At 45.7% G+C, this 22,650-nt stretch overlaps 1 protein-coding gene across 2 annotated transcripts in view; it reads left to right on the forward strand.

The window, feature by feature from the left end:
- Positions 1–21,575: 21,575 nt before the first annotated feature.
- LOC147717192 (ATP-dependent RNA helicase DHX58-like) overlaps positions 21,576–22,650 on the forward strand; it is a 96,142-nt gene continuing 95,067 nt past the window's right edge. Inside the window, exon 1 of one of the 2 annotated variants that reach the window (XM_086924143.1) lies at positions 21,576–21,737. The gene's annotated coding sequence lies outside the window, so the exon portion shown is untranslated. The remainder of the gene's footprint in view (positions 21,738–22,650) is intronic. The other variant, XM_086924144.1, reaches the window with a different exon arrangement.

A 22,650-nucleotide genomic window follows, 5' to 3' on the forward strand; every position in this document is an offset into this window, starting at 1 on the left:
TCTAGGTGCCTTCATAACCTGGTCACAACAGCATCTCTGGGTCTCAGCAGCCCTTTAATACTCTAGTGCGCAATGTATCGATGCAGCGCCTGCTCACGCCCTGTGCACTGACGATGATTCAATGCAGTGCCTGCCCACGTTGCTGTGCACATGCAGGGCCTGTCTAGCCCCTGACCTTACATGCCATTGTGTACAGCTTTACAATGTATCAATGCATTGCCTGCCCACACCCCTGTGCACTACCTTCGCATGCTATTGTGCTCTGCCTGACAATGTATCATTGCAGTGCCTCCTCACGGCCCTGTGCACTGCCTTTCCATGCCAATGCAGTGCCTGACATGTATCAATGCAGTGCCTGTCTATCCCCCTGTACCCTGCCTTTACATGCCACTGTGCACTGCCTGATAATGAATCCATCCAGCGCCTGCCTACGCCCCTGTGCACTGTCTTTCTATGCCCCATGCTCTGCCAGTCCGTGCCTCCGTGCCGTACCTGGCCATGCCCCATGCTGTGCAAGTCTGTGCCCCCATGCTGTGTGTGTCCCGTGTTGTGCCAGTACGTGGCCGAATGCTGTGTCAGTCCGTCCCCCGTGCAGTATCCGGCCATGCCCCCATGCTGTGCCTGTCTGTGCTCCCATGCTGTACCGGTCTGTGCCCCATGCAGTATCCGGTCATGCCCCTTGCTGTGCCTGTCCGTGCCCCCTGCGTGCCCCCATGCTGTACCGGTCCGTGTTCCCATGCTGTACCGGTCCGTGCCCCCTGCGGTGTGCCAGTCCGTGCCCCCATGCTGACAGTTCGTGCCCCGTGCAGTATCCGGTCATGCCCCCATGCCGTGCCTGTCTGTGCCCCCTGCGGTGCTCGGGCAGCAGGGCACAGTGTGAGGGGCAGGCACCGAGAACTAGGAAGAGAGTGAGGGACAGTGAGAAGGAGGTCGGTTGGGGCGAAGGAGGGGAGAGTGTACAGAGCGCCAGGGGGTTAAAAAGTAAATTTTTAAAAAATAAGAAAACTTACCTGACTGCCCGTGTCCGCGTCAGAGCAGAGGAAGCAGCTCTAGTGATGACGCGGCGGAGGCTCGGCCGGCTGGGCCAATCCCAGCGCGGCCCTGGCTGGGCTCTGAGTTGTGCTTCACAGCGCCTATTGCTGGCACAGGGCTTCGGGTTGTTCTTTAGCCCTGTGGGTCGGCATCCCAGAGATGCAGGTGTACAGAGGCAGCCCAGCCATCGGGTCCTCGTTCTCTCGGGATGCCCTGCATGATGCCTGATGGTTGAGCCCTCCCTCACCCACGCGTGCCCAGACCCAGCCTCGAGGCGCTGGGCCATCTTCGCGCGCACTAGGAACCAGCAGCGGAGGGAAGCACTAGGCGGGAGGCCGAACGCTGCGGCGTGGGATGTGCGCCGTTTTACACTTTACACACACAGCAGGCAGAATCCGCCAAGGAGCCAGGCACAGGAGAGAGAGGTCTCTGGGTCCGGTGAACGATCACAAACTTTACCCATTGGCCGGCCCGCAAATGGCAGCCGAGAAATAAATCCGGCATAATGGTGCGGGGAATGAGATTTTAATATCTTTTATGATCAATTTGATAACTTATCTCATTCGCTAATTTTGGATCGGTTGTTTTCTGTCATTGAGTAAAAGACAAACCCCGCATAGGTTAGATAAACCCCATAAACTGACGCAACTCTGAAGAACCACTTACAACTGATGAAGTTTAAAAGTTTAATATAAAATTAAGAAAAGTTGCAAATACAATCCTCTCAGGATAAATTCAACAAATATACAGGAACTAAAAGGAACATAAATTCCCTAAAGAACCTCAGTCTACAAACGAATACAATTAAAGTCAGTTCCAGAATCAACAAACTAAAAGCATAGATATGATGTGGTTCCGTTGCGTCATCTAAAAGAAAAGAATACAAGTTAAATCTGTCCCTACTCTATACTAAGTGACATCCCTACTTCGCAAGTTCCTAGTACCCTAAAAAGGTGTCAGCAGTTTGACTCCCTAAGAAGTTCAAACTCTCTTAGCCTCTAAAGGTAACTTAAGTTTAAGAAGCAGTACCCTCTCTGCCTACCCATCCGCTCTCTAAGGGTCCTCGGCCTACTGCTCTCTTGCGCTCTGATCTCTCTCTCTGGACATCTGCTCATGCCATCTGCGCTCTTCGCCTTCGCCTTCGCTTCGCTATCTTCTCCCCGGGGTGCTGTCCCTAAAATACACAATCACAGTGTGGGTGAAACGCCCCTTGACGCCCACCACGGACTTTCCCCCATGATGTCATTTTCTAGCTCTTTCCATGGCTTCGTCTCTTCGCGTCGTCCGTTAAGTTGACCTTTCTTCTTAGACGCCATCTTCGTCTTCTTGCTGATGACTTCATTAACATTACATTTGACACTTTCGGAGCAAAAGTCTATCACCTCATCAGAACTTTACTCTTTACGACTATATATGTAACCTTTCTTGGTCCTGTGAATGGTCATTCCAAAACAAGACTCAAATTCCAAGCGTCTCCTCTCATGTTTAGGCAATAAACTTCGTCCGACATTGTCACCTTAAATCTAACAAGAACTAGACTCCTTGGCTCGCACGTTCACATCAAGGCTATTCACGACTCCTGTGAGCCCACTAAATTACCAACAGCGGACTACACTCCTGCGAACCCTTGGTCAGTCAGGTTAAAATCACAAATGACCTAAACTCTACAAAACTTCTTCTACACAGTATAACCTTTAACACACATTTATATATGATCGCATTTAGCAAACTCCTTTGCTTAAAGGTGAATACATTTTACATAGAATATAAATTACGTAGAAGATAACTTTATATTCTCATCGGTTACATCGTTATGTATGTTCTCTGCACATTTCTCCATTTACATTTCTCGCCGTTTCTGCATTTAAAGTTACACACGTACATGAATTCTACTTTGCACGTTCTTCCATTCGTAAGCATTTCTACATTAGCCCACTATGAATACGGGCCTTCTAAATCTAATGCACGTTCAAAAGTGAGTACAATTACATTTCCTATATTACTTTGGTTACGTCTGTTAACTTTATACTTATAAGTGTCAACTCCACTTTACGATATACATTCATTCCTATGTTATACGATATGCTTGTAAATATGACTCGGATATACGTTTTATTCAAATTGCGCTCTCTCAGTTCCCCCCTTTGATGACCCTTAGGAGTCATCACTAAATGCAATTTGAATAGCACCTTTAAACAGAACTAGTTACATCATTCCCTCTTTTTATCCTTTCGAGTGCTCTTAAACTGTTATACTGTTGATCTTGTAAAGCAGCTAATCTCCTTTCTTGCTCTCTCATGGTTCTTTGTAACCGGTTCGTCCTATACCATTTATACAATTTGACTAACCCTAACAATGTGATTATACAAATTAGTACTATTAATACAGGTTTTAATATATACCATATAATACTTTTACCAAGATTGGCAACCCAACTTCCAACCTTTCCTACTCCATGACCTACTTTTTCCCAAACATTTATTTTTGTCAAATCTTCGATTTCTTGATGAATCTGTGTAATGTTTCTTATGACCTTCTCAAGTGGTTTTGAATTATCAGGAATATAAATACAACATTCCTGAACCTTCAAAGCCTTGCAAACTCCGCCTTCTTTTGCTAATAGTACATCAAGAGCAAGTTGATTCTGAAGAACCATTGCTCTAATCGATTGCATCTCGCCTTCTACTAGCATTAATGACCTTGCAGTACTTGCAGACAATCTATCTACGACTGTAGCTAGTCTCCTGATCTTAACATCGTTAAGTATTAAACCTAACATAGGAAACATCGCTCCAAATACGTCTCCTACTACTTCTGCATCTCCTACTTCCCTTTTCGTTCTTGTCGAAGCCTTTCCTTCTATGATCGCTAAATCCTTTGCATGATATATTTTGGGGAAGACAATTGCCAAGTAACATGAACCATACCAATTGTCAGGCAGTTTTACATAGGCATTTCTTCCGCATACAAAATATACATTAGGAATCACTTGCATCTCCTTCATGAAATCTTTCGTATAGTACTCTAATCGAAAAGCATGTTCGCAATTAACTTCACCTACAAATACGTTCTCATAATATGTCTTGCTTCGAGTTAAACATAACTTTCCTTTCTGCGTTCTATCCAAGGCTATTGGACCATTGCTCCCTTTCTTTTTGTGTGCTTTCTCTTCTTCGGTCCAATCTGTTTTCCACTGTCCTGACATTTTTAGAATCTTCTGCCTTCTGTATCGGTCATCTACTTGTCCTATGAACTTTTTCTCTATCTCTGACACTTTGCAAGTCAGATTATTTCTGCGTGCGTATGATGTATCTAGGGTATCCCAAGGAAGAAAGAATTTGGCTAGTCTATCCTCCTTTTTGTAATAGTCCCACTTATTCATTTGTTTATAATTCGGAACTTCAGGCAGTACCGAATCATAATTTGAAAAGTAGTACTCAAACCCTTCTCTACCATAAAATATACTAAGCAGTAAACTACATGTTATCCCATAAGTCAGTGGGAGATGATGATATCGGATGCCCTCATCTACAGAAGCCGGCAATTGCATACATACATAGCAATCTTTGGCCTCCATGGCATCGATATACTCATACAATAGTTTGGCATATGCATTTGACCTAAAGTTTCCCTGTGACTCGTCTACATGTAATCTACGAGCTTCATCTACCAGTAACGCTTTTTCACGAATAACATTGCTCTCCTCCTTCTTCCCAACAAGAGCAGGTTTCAAAGTCGTTACAGGCTTTACATCTGCTGTTTCTTTATCACTTTCATGTCCTACTATGTATGATATGGTCACTACTGTAATTATGAGAAAAATTACTACTGCTATTAGTGTACCTATTATGCATTTGGCTTTTCGGTTTGGGTGGCCGTTCTCCATGTTATCAAAACAGCGTAGCTCTTTCTTTTGCGAAGAAAGTTTTCTTTCTCAGTCTGTAAAGTGCTCCTTATCAACAAAAGTCTCTTTTTCGCAACAATGTCTCTTTATCTTTAGCAACAGACAACCCTAACCCTTCTCCGTCCTCTAAATGTAATCCCTAATTTTATTCTTCTTTCCACTCGGCGCTAGGTTATCTTCTTCTTTATAGCTTTAAACACAAAAGTCTTTATGCATCTTCAATTATTCTCGTACCTGCAGCTTTAATAACAAGTTCCAATAGTTCAAAACTAATAACTTTTTCTTCTTCTTCTGGTATTTGATGACCAAAAGTCGGAAACTCTAATCGATTTAGCACTAGTTCTTTGATCCGACTTAGGTATGGGGGTATGGGAAGTGTGAAAGTCAGTAACCCCTCAGTCTCGAGTCCAGGCGTCAACATCCATATCTCCACGGCCACAAATGGATCGAGATCGATTACTTTCACTTCTCTCACTCTCCCAGATTTCTGTCCCCAAGACATCTGCTAGATAAATCCACTCTGGGGTGGCGTACCTTCTGCAGGGCACACGTACCCTTCTCGATCTTCTTGGACTCTCAGTGCCTGAGTCTGTAGTTTCCTCTTCTTGGTCCGATTCTTCAGAGATTGGGACAAGGGTACTTTCTTGTGGTGCTCTTAAACTTAGCCTTCTTCTTCGTTCTGACCAACTAGATTCATCACTCCTTGTCCTCCTGCTTCTTGTTCTTGGACCCGTCTCTTGGTCACTTACATCTTGTTCGGTCTCTGACTCGAATTCCCAGCTACTTCCTTCTTCCGATACAGCTTCGGTTTCACTGGTGTCCTGACCGTCGTCGACTCGTTCCGACACAGGTTCAGCCTCTTCGATCACCTCTACAGCTTGGCTTTCCCCCTCTGTGGCTTCTCCGCTTTCCGCTGGATTCTCATCCGAGAGAGGAGCTGTTTCTTCTAGAGGTGCTGGCACTCTTCGGGTGTGTGAGGCATGTATCCAGTTGGGCAGGCCTCCACACTTCACTGCAGTGTTCGTAACAAGTATGACTTGAAACGGTCCTCACCAGCGCACGTCTAAGCAGTTCTTCCTGACATGCTTTTTCACCAAAACCCAGTCCCCCGGACTCAGGTCATGGCACAAGTCCTGTGCTGATGGAACCTCTGCAGCCTGGACCTGGAGGGACACAGAATTAATGGCATCAGATAGTCCCTTGCAGTAGTCCAAGATCAAGTCGTCTGTGATGTTCAATAGCGCTGCAGTCGGAACCGATGGCAATCTCATAGCTCTCCCCATTAGCACTTCATGTGGAGAGAGACCTGTTTTTCTATCTGGTGTGCTACGTATGCTCATAAGAACCACTGGAAGTGCGTCTGGCCAACTCAGAGATGTTGATGAACAAACTTTGGCAAGTCTGGATTTTATTGTGCTGTTAATTTGTTCTACAATCCCTGAAGCTTCTGGTCGATAACTGCAATGGAGCTTCTGATCGATACCCAAAGGTGAGCACAACATCTTCACTACTTCGCTGTTAAAATGAGTTCCTCTGTCCGATTCCAAAGAGGATGGCACCCCAAACCTCGGTATTAACTCCCTAAGTAACAGTTTTGCTACTGTAAGTGTATCGCATCTACGTGTAGGGTAAGCTTCAACCCATCTAGAAAATATACAGACAATCACTAACACGTATCTGAGTCGATTGCATTTAGGCATTTCGATAAAATCAAGCTGCATCCTATTGAAAGGCCCCCCAGACCTCCCAATGTGACTCAATGTGACTGGTGTTCTCTTTCCTACGTTTAGTTGCTGACAGATCGCACATCGCTGACATACTGCTTCTGCCGCTACTCTAAACTTAGGGTTAAACCACGTTTGTCTGAATACTCTCACCATAGCATCTCTACCTATGTGTGCTGATCCATGCAATTTCCTTGCCATTGGACTAACAAGTTCATTCGGTAAAACTGCTCTCCCATCTGCAGAAATCCAAAAGTTCATCTCGCTTTTTATACACCCAGCTGTTTCCCAGCCCTTTTTCTCCTCTTCTGGTGCGTTTTCTTGAACACATTTCAGTTCATCCCACGTATCTACAGTGTCTAACAACATAGTTAAATCAGTTCTCTCTTGTATTCCTCCCACTTCTACATTGGTGTGAGAATAACCTTGTTCTGCGCAGTAACGCGCTACTTCATCAGCATAGCGATTGCCCTGCGACACAAAATCTACGTTTTTCGTGTGCGCAGCACATTTGACAACTGCGATAGCTGATGGTCCTTGCAATGCATCTAACAATAGTCTCACGAATTCTCCATTCCTAATGGGAGAACCCGAGGAGGTCATGTAACCTCTTTGAGACCATAACTGCCCGTAATCATGAACTACCCCGAAACCATACTGGCTATCGGTGTATATGGTGACTCGAAGTCTGTTAGCTGCTAAACAGGCACGGGTCAAAGCAACAATTTCAGCTACCTGAGCGGAGTGTACTCCTTCCAGGCAAGCGGCTTCTACAACTCTGGTAATTGTACAAAGTGCATAAGCTGCTCTCAGCTGACCAATATCGTCTCTTACGCATGAACCATCAACAAAGAAAATTTCATCGGGGTCAGTCAATGGCTCATCTACGATATCTGGTCTCGGTTTGGTGCATAGTTCAGTCACATCAAGGCAGTCATGATCTGTACAAATTTCATCATCCACATCATTTGGAAGTGGCATCAAAGTTGCAGGATTCAAGACGGAGCATCTTTTTAGGGTCACATTCTCGGCAGCCAATATGACCTGCTCGTAGCGTGTGAGCCTGCTATTCGTCAGATGCTGAGTCTTAGTCCTGGTCATTAACAATTCCACAGAATGCGGTACGTACACCACTAACTGATGTCCCATTACCACGCTTTCAGAACGTTCAATGCTGACACCCGTTGCAGCAACGGATTTGAGACATCCGGGCAACGCTGCGGCTACTGGATCTAATGTAGCCGAAAAATACGCAACTGGCCTACGCGCCTCTCCATGTATCTGGGCCAAAACTGCTAAAGCGCAACCCTCTCTCTCGCAGCAGTAAAGCAAGAATGATTTTGTGTAATCAGGCATTCCTAAAGCCGGGGTGCGACACAAGTCCTCCCTCAGCTGCAAAAACGCCATCAAACAGTCTTTGTCCCATGGTACCGGATCACTCACCCCTTTGTGCGTCAGTTGTAATAACGGCTTTGCCTTCAGTGAGAAGTTGGCTATCCACTGTCGACAATAACCGACCATGCCTAGAAACATCCTGACTTCTCTTTGTGTTTTAGGCGCGTTCATTTTCATGATCACCTCTATTCTGTCTGGAGACACCTTCCGTTTCCCCTTTTCAATCCTGTGGCCCAAGTATTGCACTTCGGTAAGACAATATTGCAATTTACTTGGAGACACCTTATGCCCGTTCTCGGCCAAGTGATTTAGTAAGGTGATGGTGTCTACTCTGCAAGCTTCCTCTGTTTCTGACGCAACTAGGAGGTCGTCTATGTACTGGACCAGAACTGAGTTCTTGGGCAGCACTAGACTTTCAAGATTTTTCTTCAGTAGCTGATTAAAAATCGATGGGCTTTCTGTATACCCCTGAGGGATACGACACCATGTTAAAACGCGATCTTCCAGCTTAAAAGCGAAAAGATACTGGCTATCTTCATCTAAAGGAATCGAAAAGAAAGCCTGGCACAAATCTATCACGGTGAACCATTCAGCTTGGAACGGTATCTGAAATAATATCACTGATGGATTCGGTACCACTGGACAACATGAGACAACAATATTATTAATCTTTCGAAGATCCTGCACTATTCTGTATTTTCCACTAGGCTTCTGCAAACCCATAATCGGTGAGTTACATGGACTACCCACGATTTCCTTCAGTATTCCCTGTTTAATCATGGATTCGATCACAGGCTTTATTCCTGCAATCGTCTCCGGTGTCAACTTGTATTGTGGTGTTCTTGGATACTCGGCATTGGGTCTTACCATGATCTTTACTGGTTCTACCCCTTTGATCAGTCCTATCTCTTCTGCAGTAAAATCCCACACCTCAGCTGACACTTTCTCCCTCAAGTCTTGTGGAAGCTCCCCCACTGTTAAGGTAGGATATAGTTCCACGCATTCCTGCGAGTTTACAACCTTGAAATCGGCATCCTCATCATTGGTCTGCACTTCTACTCCTTCAGGTGTGCAATGTATTGTGCAATTCAGTTTACACAACAGATCTCTTCCTAATAAACACACCGGGCTAGAATCACAGATCACAAACTGATGTTCGTCACTGTAATTCCCTATCTTCACTGACACTGGTTCCGTCAGAGGATTCGTCATCCTCTTGTTTGCAACTCCTACCACCTGAATCATCTCTCCTGATATCGGCAGACCTGGGACTACCGCTGATCTCAACGTGGATCTAGTGGCCCCCGTATCCACCAAAAAGGTCGTAGGACATCCAGCTACTTCGGCTTCTACGTATGGTCCTCTCTGATCTACTTCCAGGGCTGCTCCTAGAGTACAGTCCTCTTCCCTATTCACTCGTTGCCCTGTAAAAGGATCAACGTAGTAGCATTTTTCTCCTCCTACGAACAATGGCATTTGTCTATAGGTTTTCCCTCCATTTGTAATGCGAGGCGGTTGAGGAAACGGGGCTCGAGGAGTCTGAGTCCCCCCTTTGACAAACTTTCCCTTCGGGACTGCAGCTCCCTTAACCACGTTGTTCTGAACCTCTTCCTCCTCCTGTTCTAATTCGCCTGTCTCGACATTGTAAGGACACTCGCGTCTCCAATGTCCCACCTCGTTACACTGATGACACCTTGTTGTCTTTTTCAGTGTCGCGATATCTATTCTCGGTCTCGGTCTTTCTTCCTCATCTCTGCTCTGATTATTCTGTTTCCTTGCTGGCGTTCCTGTTCCTTGTTGCCGCTGTCCACCCTTTCCAGCTGCTTGCATCTGTACCAACATCAGCTTTTCCTTAAGCTTCTTTGCCTTCGAATCTATCTCATCGCTACAGTACCTTGCATATCTCAGAATCTCATCTAAAGGTTTGTTTTGCCAACAGATCAAATGCTGTTGAATCATCAGGCTTATGTCTGGTCTCAATCCGAGAACAAACTTCGACACAAACTGTCCTATGTCTTTAGGATCCATTACGTCCAACCCACTATACTGTTTAAATGCTTTCAGTAACCTCTCATAGAACTCGTGAACGGTCTCTTTAGGCTCCTGAGTTGTTCGATCTATCTTAACCCAGTCTATGTCTTGCACCGGCACTTTCTCCTTTAGCCATGTTATTACTCTCTCGTATTTTTCCATGACTCTGTCTGATGGACCGCCTGTCTGGGCATCCCTCGGAGGCTCACAAGCGGGCCATTCAATACTAAGTTTACATGCCGTCCACAAATCTCCGGGTACCACGATATCGAACAAAGTGTTCAAATCGATCCACAGTACCTTAGAGATCTTCACGAATCTCTCTACCTGCTTGTACCACTCCACAGGATTCTCTCTAAGCTTTGGGAAAGAATTAGTGAATGCCGCTAAATCCCCCCTACTCCAGGGTACATGAACGTAGTTTCCGTTCGCGATTTCTCGCAAAGGGAAAGCTTCCATTCGCATTAGGTCTGTATCCTGGGACTTCACAAGTGTACTCCTTCTGACAGATCCCCTCTTGGACCATTTTTCCTCCCATCTATCCAGATCTCTCCATATTCTGATACACATGATTAGTTCCCTTATGTGTACTCTTAGCCCAATCGTTCTACGCTCATCTAGATCCCGATCCGTGCAATTCAGCCTATGGTTGGCCTGTAAGGCTTTAGTTCGTGACATGTCTATCATATACGTTTCTGCTAATTCGGACAACTTTTCATGAGCTGCCCTTGCTTTTCGAGTAACATCCTTAGATAAAAACAGTATTTCATCTGGTTCGTACAGCTCTAATCTTTCTATTGCTACTGTGCCGTCAATTATTTCGTCCAAGTCTGATTTCAAGCTCATTACATCTATCCGTCTTGCTTTTATTTCAGCTCTCAGTACGTCGGTCCTAGGTTGTTCTCTTACATCCCTCTCACCTCCACTATGGGCCCTACGCCTAAGCACAGGTGAGTTATGAGGAGTTTTCCTTCTATCTCTTTGTTCCCACCTCTCTAGATCCCAAGCTTTTCCATCTTCCCTTGGGGTGTGGTGGAACATTGCTCCATTCCCCATCACTACATTCCGTCTGTTAGGCTCCGTTTCTCCAGATACGATATAGGATCCTCCGTGCTGTTCTAAACCACTGTAACTCGCTTGCTGTCTAGTGTCACTCAACAAACGGTAAGGTCCGTCACGGTCCTCCATGTTCCCGCGATCTCGTTCGTGATCACCGGATGCATGGCGAGACGTTTCGCGACTCCCTATGTTCTCATGACTTCGTTCTTGATCACCGGACGCATGGCGAGACCCTTCGCGACTCTCCATGTTCCCGTGATTCCGTCCGTAATCACCGGAGGCATGTCGAGACGTTTCACGACTCTCCATGTTCCCGTGATTCCAATGTTGCACATTTTCATCCGGGGTATGGTGAGTGCATCTGAAAGTATTTCGGTATTCCTGCGTCCTTCGTTCTCCCTCACTAAAGGTGACGTGAGGCACTTCCCCACACCCTGCACTCCTGTCGTTGCACATTTGCCTATTGCCACTAGTAGTAGGGCAAGTATCTCCCCTGCTTCCTTGACTCCCTCTCTCCCACTCCGGGCTGCTTTCACCAGCTCCACAATGAGAGAGGATCTTGTTATCCTGGTCTCTCCACTCTGCTCCTGTTTCTAAACTTTTATTCCGAGTCTCTTCGGCAGTATCCCATTCTCTCAGGTATTCCCTTAATTCCTTATAGGATTTTGGTTTCGGTCCCCTCAAATCCATTGATCCTCTTCGACCCCCCTGTTCTATCCAGGGACCCGTTGCGGAATCTAATGGGGTACTCCGACTCACTGGTGCTAGTATCTGCCTCTGAGGATTTATCGCGTTGTTCCTATCCTCCATCTCTGCCCTTTCCCTGTCCCATCGTGCCTGTTCCTCCTGCTGGACCCCTCTGGGTTGTAGATTGACACTATAGGGCCTATGGTAACAGGTACTTGTAAAGCATCTGGCATTTGATACGATCTTGCATGCTGTGTTTCTGGCACCTTCTGGACCACGAATCTTCCCACTACTCTCTGTTCGGAACTAGCTTGAGGTACTTCCTCATCTTTCTTGGGATCCCACTCTGATGTGGGGAGCGATTTATATTCCCCCCCACCTAGCTCCGTCCCCTTGCTGTAATACGGGACTTACAACTTCGCTGTTGTACGGAGGTGGTCTATCTGTTAATAGCCTCTCTATCAGATCGTCATCTGGTTCACTATCCTCATCTTCTTCTAGAGGTTTCTTTTCTCCCGTAGTCTCTATCATGGTGAACAGTTTGTATGCTTCTATCTTTTGCACTCTCCACTTCTTAGCTTCGTCATCCCATTTTGCATCCTGCACTGCTTTTACCGATCGTCTCACCCTTTCTTGGCGTCTCTTTAAGCTTTTCTCGTGTGCTGCTCTAAACCATGCACTAAGTGCTTCGAACTGTGTTGGCCTCGGTAGAGGTCTCGTTGCAAGCATTACTGCTTTCAGTTGGTTCAACACTTCTAGCTTAAACGTTCTGTATCTCGTAAACGTCAGTTCCTTATTCCCTTCTGTTAGCCTATTCCACTCGGAGATCCATATTATCGAGTGTAAGCCTACATTCACTGCCATATGATAAGCTGGTGTGCCTTCTGGTGGAGCTTCTTCTCCTGTATATAAGTTTCTTCTATTTCTCTTAAAGATTGCCCTTAAACTCTTAAAGCACTTCATTTTCAGTAATCTACGATTTTCCTTTATTAATTCTCTGCCTTATTTACGTCCCGATGACAAAACCACCAATCCCTGTGCGACTCTCGCTAGTCAGCCTATCCCAACGCGGTTCTACGCTAACCGACCAATCTCAGCGCAACTCTACGCTGACGTCACTCGTCCCCTCTGCAGCAGTTCCCCTCCTTTCTCAGCTTGCCTCGCGGTCTTGCATACGTCTCATTCATACGCCGAAAAATGACTACTTCCGTCCAAGCGATCACTTTTCTCTGACTGTACGGCCACAGTCTAACTGTAATTGTCACCTCAACTGGCGAAACGTCTTCCCTCTGACGGTCAGACGCTTGCCTCAACTGATAGGTTACTTACACACAGTACACATACGACCAGCGTCCGTTACTCATACACTCACTCAAACGCTCCCCCTATCATCGGTCTGCGGGCGATCAATGGTACCTCATGACCCCCTTTAAATGGTAGACAAATTACTCTGGGTGTTCGATACACCCGAACCACTTAAGCCCTCTCTGGACATAAGATTTTATCCGGTTGCGCGCGCTCACAACCTTCCCTCAATCACACTACAGGCATTCAACTCCGCTTGACATTACAACATAGGTACAACATAAAACACCGCAATCTGGCAACGCATGACCCTTATACTCACTCTCGACCGATTCTGCTGCTTTTCTCTCGACGCACCGTCAGCACCTTCTTCGGCAGGGATTCTTCTTCTGGTCGTCGATGACTAGGGACCTTGGGGTAATCTAGACCTGACCTAGGTTGTCTTCCTCAAGAAGAAAACCATCCTCTGCTACCAACTGCGGGGAATGAGATTTTAATATCTTTTATGATCAATTTGATAACTTATCTCATTCGCTAATTTTGGATCGGTTGTTTTCTGTCATTGAGTAAAAGACAAACCCCGCATAGGTTAGATAAACCCCATAAACTGACGCAACTCTGAAGAACCACTTACAACTGATGAAGTTTAAAAGTTTAATATAAAATTAAGAAAAGTTGCAAATACAATCCTCTCAGGATAAATTCAACAAATATACAGGAACTAAAAGGAACATAAATTCCCTAAAGAACCTCAGTCTACAAACGAATACAATTAAAGTCAGTTCCAGAATCAACAAACTAAAAGCATAGATATGATGTGGTTCCGTTGCGTCATCTAAAAGAAAAGAATACAAGTTAAATCTGTCCCTACTCTATACTAAGTGACATCCCTACTTCGCAAGTTCCTAGTACCCTAAAAAGGTGTCAGCAGTTTGACTCCCTAAGAAGTTCAAACTCTCTTAGCCTCTAAAGGTAACTTAAGTTTAAGAAGCAGTACCCTCTCTGCCTACCCATCCGCTCTCTAAGGGTCCTCGGCCTACTGCTCTCTTGCGCTCTGATCTCTCTCTCTGGACATCTGCTCATGCCATCTGCGCTCTTCGCCTTCGCCTTCGCTTCGCTATCTTCTCCCCGGGGTGCTGTCCCTAAAATACACAATCACAGTGTGGGTGGAACGCCCCTTGACGCCCACCACGGACTTTCCCCCATGATGTCATTTTCTAGCTCTTTCCATGGCTACCTAACACTATCTATAATATAGAGAGCATAGTGAGAATGCAACATAACTCCCCATAACCCGTGTGTGAAGCCAGTCTGGCGTAGAACAGGTGCTGTCCTTTGCTGGATAGTGATAGAGTCAACAAGCCAGGGACTTAGACATAGGCGAACGTCCAGGATAATCCATGGAAGTGCTTCTCTGAGGAACTTGGTTCAGAGGCAGTTTATATAAAAAAAAGTCTAGTTCAATTCGCCCTGTGTCAGAGGTGCAATGCTGATGTGTGTGTTTGTCTTTCTGATTCTTGCAGCCTTGAACAAGTGTCTTGATAAAATGCTTATGAAGAAATGTGCTTGCAAGCAGAACACTTTCTGAGTATGTTATGTATGTGTAAAGCACGTAAAAAGTCACCGACTAAAAAGATGGCAATTTTAAATGTGTAAGTCAAGATGAAAGCTTTTGTGGAGGGGCCCTGTAGAACCCCACAACACTGTTGGAAACCACTCAATGAAACCATGAGCTTGACAACTCAATAAAACTGCAACCGGTCAACAGTAATACAGACAAAGCACTGGCTAAAAGAGGGTGGCCATCAACTACCCACTTCCAATTCACGTCATCACACTCCAGTTTAAAATCTGTCTGGGTAGGATAATCCTCATGTTAGTGTCCTTAATTGAACTGTAAATTTCCTTAAGGATAGCTTGGAAATTTTGTTATGTCGTAACTAGAAGTGAGGCATATTCTTGTTTATACTTATTGTCGACAACAAAGCTATGTCACCCACTGATTTAAACTAATTTAAAGCATGCAGTCTCTCGAAGCATTTGCCCATCTATTAATATAATCTAAAGTAAGAGAGTATAAAAGCCTTTTGCACCGTTGCATCCCTTACCATGCACAGTCCTGGCTTTTAATCTGTCTTGCATCACCCATCTGAATATTGAGCCAGTGTAGAGGACAGTGTTAAGACTTAAGGTTAAGAAATAATATAAGGGATAGGGTAGGTATAACCTGCCCACGCCCTAAGGCCCTGTGGGGGAGGAGGGTTTCAGAGGGATGCAACACTGTACCCGGGTCATGCATGTGGTCATAATTTTATCAGGACCCTCGGGTATAGGCGGCTTATACTTTTCGCTGTCACCATAGGGATCACAACTCGCCCCTTGGTAATACATGAGGTTTCTCAGCAAAATCGAGTCGATTACAGGCCACAACACCGTCACTGCGCATGCGCGCGGTGGCAGACACTGGATCTAGATTTCGCGCATGCGCGAAGCGACTCAGTGCTGCCACTAACCGAAAGAGCATGGGCGCATGCGCAACACTGCTCCTCCGCACATGCGCATTCACACGGGAACACCCTTCCCGGTGCACGCAAATGCGGATAGCAAACCAGGGGACCGGACCAAGTATGGGCTTTTTCCGTTTTCCATTAGGGGCTAATTGAGGTCTTTTGAGACTATTTAAACTCGCTCCCTAGTTCACCACCTCACTCGTCGGAGCCGCGTGGAGGGGGAACAAGCCAGACAGCCCTGTGCAGAACCGTGAGTGTGTATGGATGTATGAACAAACCTGAAGGTGTGTGATCTATTTTTACCGAGGTATTACTACCTTTTGATCCATTCCCTTAAATACCTCACAGGTTGCCATATCGGGTAGAACGGACCACGCCCCAACACGCTGTGGCTCATGAGGCCATTGGACCTCTATTAATAAGTAAGCTACGCATTTGGGTCACAAACCATACCCTCTAAGACCTATCTGATATTTTGAATGTGTGTGTGTGTCTCAATCTATATGTAGTTCGTTTTTTTCTTTTTAGGGTTCCTGGACCTTCACTTTTGTTCCTTGTTACCCTTCTGTGTATTTACACAGTAGTAACATAAAAATATGTATTATCTTGCTTAGTAGTAAAAATTTTTTTAGGGTTCCTGGACCTTCACTTTTGTTCCTTATGACCCTTCTGTGTTTTTTAGCACAGTATGGACACAACAATATGTGCCATCTTGTTTTACATAACCTTTCTGTTTACAGGTATCCTGAACCGCCAACTGGGCGCAACGGACCGTACATCCAACATAGATAGGTACATTATTCACCATATCTATTTTTGTAGAGCACAATTTTTAATATCTACACACATGTGAGTAAGGTGGGGATAAGTAGTGCATATTCCCGTCCTGAAGAAGGAGTTCCAGTACTCCGAAACATGTCGACGCACTAATTTGGTTGGGTTACCCTAATTAGTAAACCACAACCACTCTAGCACTTTTTTTAATAATACCAGCCGGAGACTAAATAAAAATTTTTTTCAGCACTCACGTGCCAGGTATTTTTTAATTCCTCACTTTTCACCTCACCACTCACATTATTGGTACCTTCACACACCAAACACATAGTTCACTCATAAAGTGCTCCTGCGTAGTCGTGAAGTCGTAGCACGCCGCATTCCGTAGAGGTTTGCGAAGACCCCGATGATGAAGCATGACACCAAGGGGCCTGTTGGTGTGTGAGGGGTATTTTAACAACACTGGTTGCTCCCCACCATTGTGGTAACAACCGCCGTCCACCTAGTGGATTCCTTTTGTTTATGATAGTTGCCAGGGGAGACAGAATCCACTTTTCCCTCTCCATCCCTCCTTTGTTAAAAAATTATATGTTGCTAAGATACAGCAGTATGGAAGAGGGTTGGCTGGTATTGCACTGTTTAAAGTGTGCATTTCCTTTTGGCCAGTCGTCATGCGAAGGCCACCCACACAATTACACTTTAAACATGTCATACCCAGCTGGTTAGAGCAAGCCAAAGCCTCCAGAGGGCTGTGGAGCGCAGAGTGAGGCCGCTCGTTACGTTACGTTAAAAATATTTGTACCGCGCACGTTCACCAACGGTTTCATGGCGCTCTTTGACAAAATACGGTAACCAGGGAGGAGGGGTTACTCAAATGCTGACTGGAATAACAGAGTTTTTAGCAGTCTGCCGCTCCCACCAATCCTAGTGCTAGTCTCATTCTGGTGAGAGCAGCGTGAGGATTGGCCAAGGGAGTTCCAGCATCCGGTTCAATTGTGGTCTGGGGCGAGGACGTCACCTAGTTAGATACGTTTTATTTTTTTAAATAATATTTTACAGATGTGCGGCTCAATGGTTAGAGCGGCAGACCCTGATGCAGAGGTCTAGCCCGGGACCAGGGTTCAATTCCCCGCCTCGGCAGGTCTTGGGCTCAAAAATTCCACGGACCTGATAATTCTCGCCCCGGTGCCTATTCCAATCATGGAGTCCCACTCTGCACTCTGGGCAATAGCTTGCTTAATCTCCACAACGGCCCCCACAACGCTAAGGATGCCTGGCCTCCACCTTGGGGGTGCCCAGGAGTGGACGCCTCACAGGGAAAGCCAGGATGGGTTCCACAGTGGTATTCGTACAAGCGCCTTGAGACCCTTGCGGGTGAGTAGTGCGCTATACAAGTATCAATTTACATTTACATTTACTCCCACCCCATCCGCCCGTAGATGGCAGCTGCTACTGTGCGATACATGCGGTACATACTACTACTAGCCACCAAATCGATGAACGCGCCTCTTGTGAGATCATCTGATATATTAGTGATGAAAACACATTTACTTGGACCTGGAGTGAGCAAGCATAACATAAGACTGCTGCTGCCCTTCTGTATATGTACAATAAACCTACTCTTCAAATGTAGGATAATAGGATATGTAGCCTGGCGCCTTCTCTTCTGCACCACTACCTTAATGGTGCCTTACAATGTTTATTTAGTATGATACCTGGCTTTGAGTCTCCCATATCTCAGATATTCATTGACTTAGGCCTGATTGAGGCCCCCAGCCCCGCCCTCTCTCCCCAATCTCCCTCCCAAGGGTGACCAACCGTCTGTAAATTTCACGGACAGTCCGTAATTTGGACCTCCCGTCCGTTGTCCGTGAGGAAACCTTTTACGGACACCTTTTGTCAGTAATTTTGGCCATCACAGGGAGCAGCACTGCTCCCCTGTGAAAGGCCTCACCTTCCTGATGGGGCGCCTCGCGCTCCTCCTTGAGCAAAAGAGCAGCCCCTCCCCGCCCATTGTCATTCTGTATGGGGCTGATGATTGCCACATACGGAATGTCAATGGGGCAGTCTGGGCTGGTAAATCATGTGGCGGCCTCCTCATGCCTCGGTGTACAGCAGGACGTTCTGTAAAATAAAAGGCAAAACGCTAATGCTGCAACTTTAGCAACGTAAGAAAACTGTTTATATAAAGAAGCCTGTAAAATAAGTTAAAAAGAACGGGTTATCGTTCTTTCACTGTCTCATCATTTTTTAACTGAAGTATTTTCAATATTTTATCCAACAAAGCCATGGTTGCTGTTTTTTTTTTTATTTTAAGCAACTAACAACCATTGACAAAGCCAATAGTCCTGGTTTTTGTTGGTGTAATGATACTTGTTGTATTATATATCTGGATGCAATGACAGAAACAACATAATTCCAGTCGGGCGGAACACTATGCTAGCGCTGATTTTTTGCCTAGGTGTTTTAAACTACGCCCTAATTACATCGAACACCCCCTTTGAAGAGACCCCCCAGTTTTTTTTACACCACTTCAAGCCCTGGAAACAACACCATGTAACAGTCACCTCACATCCTGGCACTGTGCATCATGTGTGACTCATGACTTCTATGTTTTCAGACTGCCTATGTGCAGGGGCATAGTGAACTTTCCCCCACCCCACCCAACCCCTTGCTTTAGGAACTACAGCGAGGGTGAAGTTCTTCACGGGCCTCTTCTGTCTGCAACTCTGTTGACAAAGGCTCAGCTCATAATGTGAAAAGGTGGGTGAGTAAATAAGTGTAGGAATGTGTGAATGGCTGGATGGATGACTGAAAGGATGAATGGATGAATAAAAGGGTGAATGGATAGATAAAAGAAAGGATGGATGGATGAGTGGAAGTATGGATGAGGGAAAAGGTAAATAGATGGATGTATGGGTGGAAGGGTAGATAGATGGGTAAAAGGGTGGATGGGTGTATGAAAGGATGGATTAGTGAAAGCTTAGATGATGGGCGAGTGAATGGGTGGATAGATGAGTGAAAGGATGGATGGATTGAATTGATAAGTGAAATGGTGAATGTATGGATGGATGAGGGAAAGTAGTAGATGGACAAAAGGATGAATAGATGAGTGAAGTGAAAGGGTGGGTGGATGAGAGAACGGATGGATGGATGAGTGGAAAGATGGATGAGGGAATAGGTAAATAGATGAATGTATGGGTGGAAGGGTAGAGGGATGAGTAAAAGGGTGGATGGGTGTATGAAAGGATGGATGGATGAGTGAAGAAGTAAAAGGGTGGATGGATGAGAGAACGATTGGATGGATGAGTGAAAGGATGGATGATGGATGGATCAATGGATGGAATAAATGAATGGATGAGTAGATGGATGGGTGGATGATGGATGGATGGATGGATGGATAAGTCAAAGGGGGATGGAGAGAGAAAGGGAGGCTGAATGACTGAAAGGGTGAATGGGTGGAAGGATAAGTGACTGGGTGGATGGATGAGTAAGTGAATGAATGAATGGCTGGATGGGTGAAAGGGTAAATGGCTGGATGGATGAGTGAATAGATGGATGGGTGAAAGAGTGGATGGATGACTGTACGGATGGATGGGGTGAAATGGTGGGTAGATGAATAATGGATGGATGACTGAAAGGGTAGATGGAGGGATGGATGAGTGTAATGATGGATGGAAGGATATATGGTGGATAGGTTTGCAAATGGTTGAATATGTTTGGATATAAATGGGCACATAGATGAAAGGACAGAATGAATGGTGAAAGACTGAATAATAGATAAAAGAATGATTACACCTTGTAGCACCATTATCTTAAGTAGCATTTCCTATACATTGGCTTTCACGTTAATATGAGTCATTGTCTCTATATAATGCGTGTGATGTAACGCACTCGGACACCCTGTCCTACATAATTGGGATGAGTCACACTATAAGAGAAATTAAATACACATGAGAGACGGTCTAAGTGAAGATGAGGGGCACCATTGAAGGGTGATAGCAAGGCAGGACTGGCCGGACCTGGCATCGGGTGTTTCCCTGGGAGGCTGGAAAGGGGGGGAGCGGTTTTGTTACTGGGGGCTGGCACTGCAAAGTTCCTTATATATCCAGTAGTTTTCAATCAACAATAAAAGCGGCTTCACTTATATTCAGGTGTGGTTCACCATTGTCTGGTGATTAATGTACCTGCTGGAGCGAGATGCGAATTTTGAATTGTCTAAGGCAGCAAGCTGCAGCCATACTGAAAAACCGTGAAGTGCACGATTGTCTCAACCTAATATAAACCTATTTTGACTGTACTTAGATGGTTGTCTATTTACTTGCGTATATACTATTGCGCGACCACCTCTGACGCATCTGTAAAACTTACCTTTTGTCCCGAAGTTTTGTCCTGAATTTTGACCTTTTGTCCTGAATTTTTTTCCTGAATTTTGACCCTTTGTCCTGCCTGAATTTTTACACTCACCGTCCTGAATTTGCACCTATTCCAGTTGGTCACCCTACCCCCAAGAGTTGGCCCCCCTCTGCGCTCCAGCGGCTTGTAACGCCCCTGCTTTAAAATCTATAACATCTTGCCAGGTTTTCCGGAAACCCTGAATGAATAAATAAATAAAGTTGAATCGGGAGAATTGTGTTGATACACTTCCGTTTTCCAAAGTGCAACTCAGCCCGTGAGAGTCGCTCTGTACAGGCCGGATTTAGCCGACAGCAGCCACTGCCTTCAGTAGCGAAGCAAGGATTGGATGGGACCTATTGCACGGAAGGAAACTGCCCCTTTGACTGCTGTTGGGATAGTAAAAGACCGCAATTTTCAGAGAACAATCGGCCCCGGTGCCACTGCACCTGCTGCACCAATGAAAGCCACTCCCCTAATGGCGTAGCATTATTTCTCCTACTAGGGAGAAACCGGTGCTGTTTCATTTACAGTTTCCCAGGTCCTAACAGCAGATTCACTTTCGGTTTCCGAGTATGACATCTGATGGGGTGCTTGGAAGGGGATTCGAGACTTCAACCACACAGTATCTTTTCCAAGTCCTCCAATACTGAACTCGTACAAATGCTTTTGTTCATACGCCCATGTGAAACGTTTATCTTTGTCATAGTAGAGGGGCCACGGGTTACACGTCGAAAACCCCTTTTTCAGGGGGAACTTGGAAATACCCACTGCCTGTTTGGGTGACAAGGAAACTACCTCGTGAAAAAACACCAGAGCCCTTTAAATCGGGAGACTCCTGCTCACGCCTCAGAGTGCTGGCAGTCTTACAAGAGCCCGCGGAGACTCAGGAAGAGAGACGGCGGCCTGAAGAGGTGACAGGTGAGCTACACGTTCTATAAAGCGCTCGTTGGCACGGTGGCCAGGGCACACATTGTGCAGACATTGGTCACTGCTTGAGGACTTAGAACTGCCCGTTCCATCGTCCCTTTGTGGCAATAGTGAGCAACACGGAGCTGGCACTGCTGAACTGTGTATGGAACTATCACTAGTGAGTGTGGTGAAATGTTTGCACTATCACTAGTGAGTGTGGTGAAAAGTTTGCACCATCACTAGTGAGTGTTGTGAGAAGCGTGCACTATCACTAGTGAGTGTTGTGAAAAGCTTGCACTTGAGGACCTTATAAAAAGCTGTCACTGGCGAGGACGTGATAAACTGGCACTGTGAAAAGCATGTAATGATGGCAGCGTGAAAGAGTCACATTAATGGGCAATGTGATCAGCTCGCACTACAGGCGAGTGTGAGGAGCTGTAACCGGCATTGATCCGACGGATCATCGATATGTCCCTCAGAATAATAAAAGAGGAGCTGCCAGTGGCGGGCATTAGGACTCCCTGGTGATTGCGGGCAGTGAGGAGGAGGGGGGACGTGGGCATGTGCGTGCAGTGTGTGAGGCGCTGGCGGACGGACTGAAGTCGGTGACCACGCACTGGTGGACAGTGTGAACATATGCCACATAGGCTCTTTAAATGTGAGGATGGTCTTTAAATGTGACAATGCTCTTTAAATGTGAGACTGCTCTTTAAATGTGAGGATGGTCTTTAAATGTGACAATGCTCTTTAAATGTGACAATGCTCTTTAAATGTGAGGATGGTCTTTAAATGTGACAATGCTCTTTAAATGTGAGGATGGTCTTTAAATGTGAGGATGGTCTTTAAATGTGACAATGCTCTTTAAATGTGAGGATGGCCTTTAAATGTGACAATGCTCTTTAAATGTGAGGATGGTCTTTAA

The sequence above is a fragment of the Lissotriton vulgaris genome, chromosome 5 (genome assembly GCF_964263255.1).
Source record: "Lissotriton vulgaris chromosome 5, aLisVul1.2, whole genome shotgun sequence".
Classification (NCBI taxonomy): domain Eukaryota; kingdom Metazoa; phylum Chordata; class Amphibia; order Caudata; family Salamandridae; genus Lissotriton; species Lissotriton vulgaris.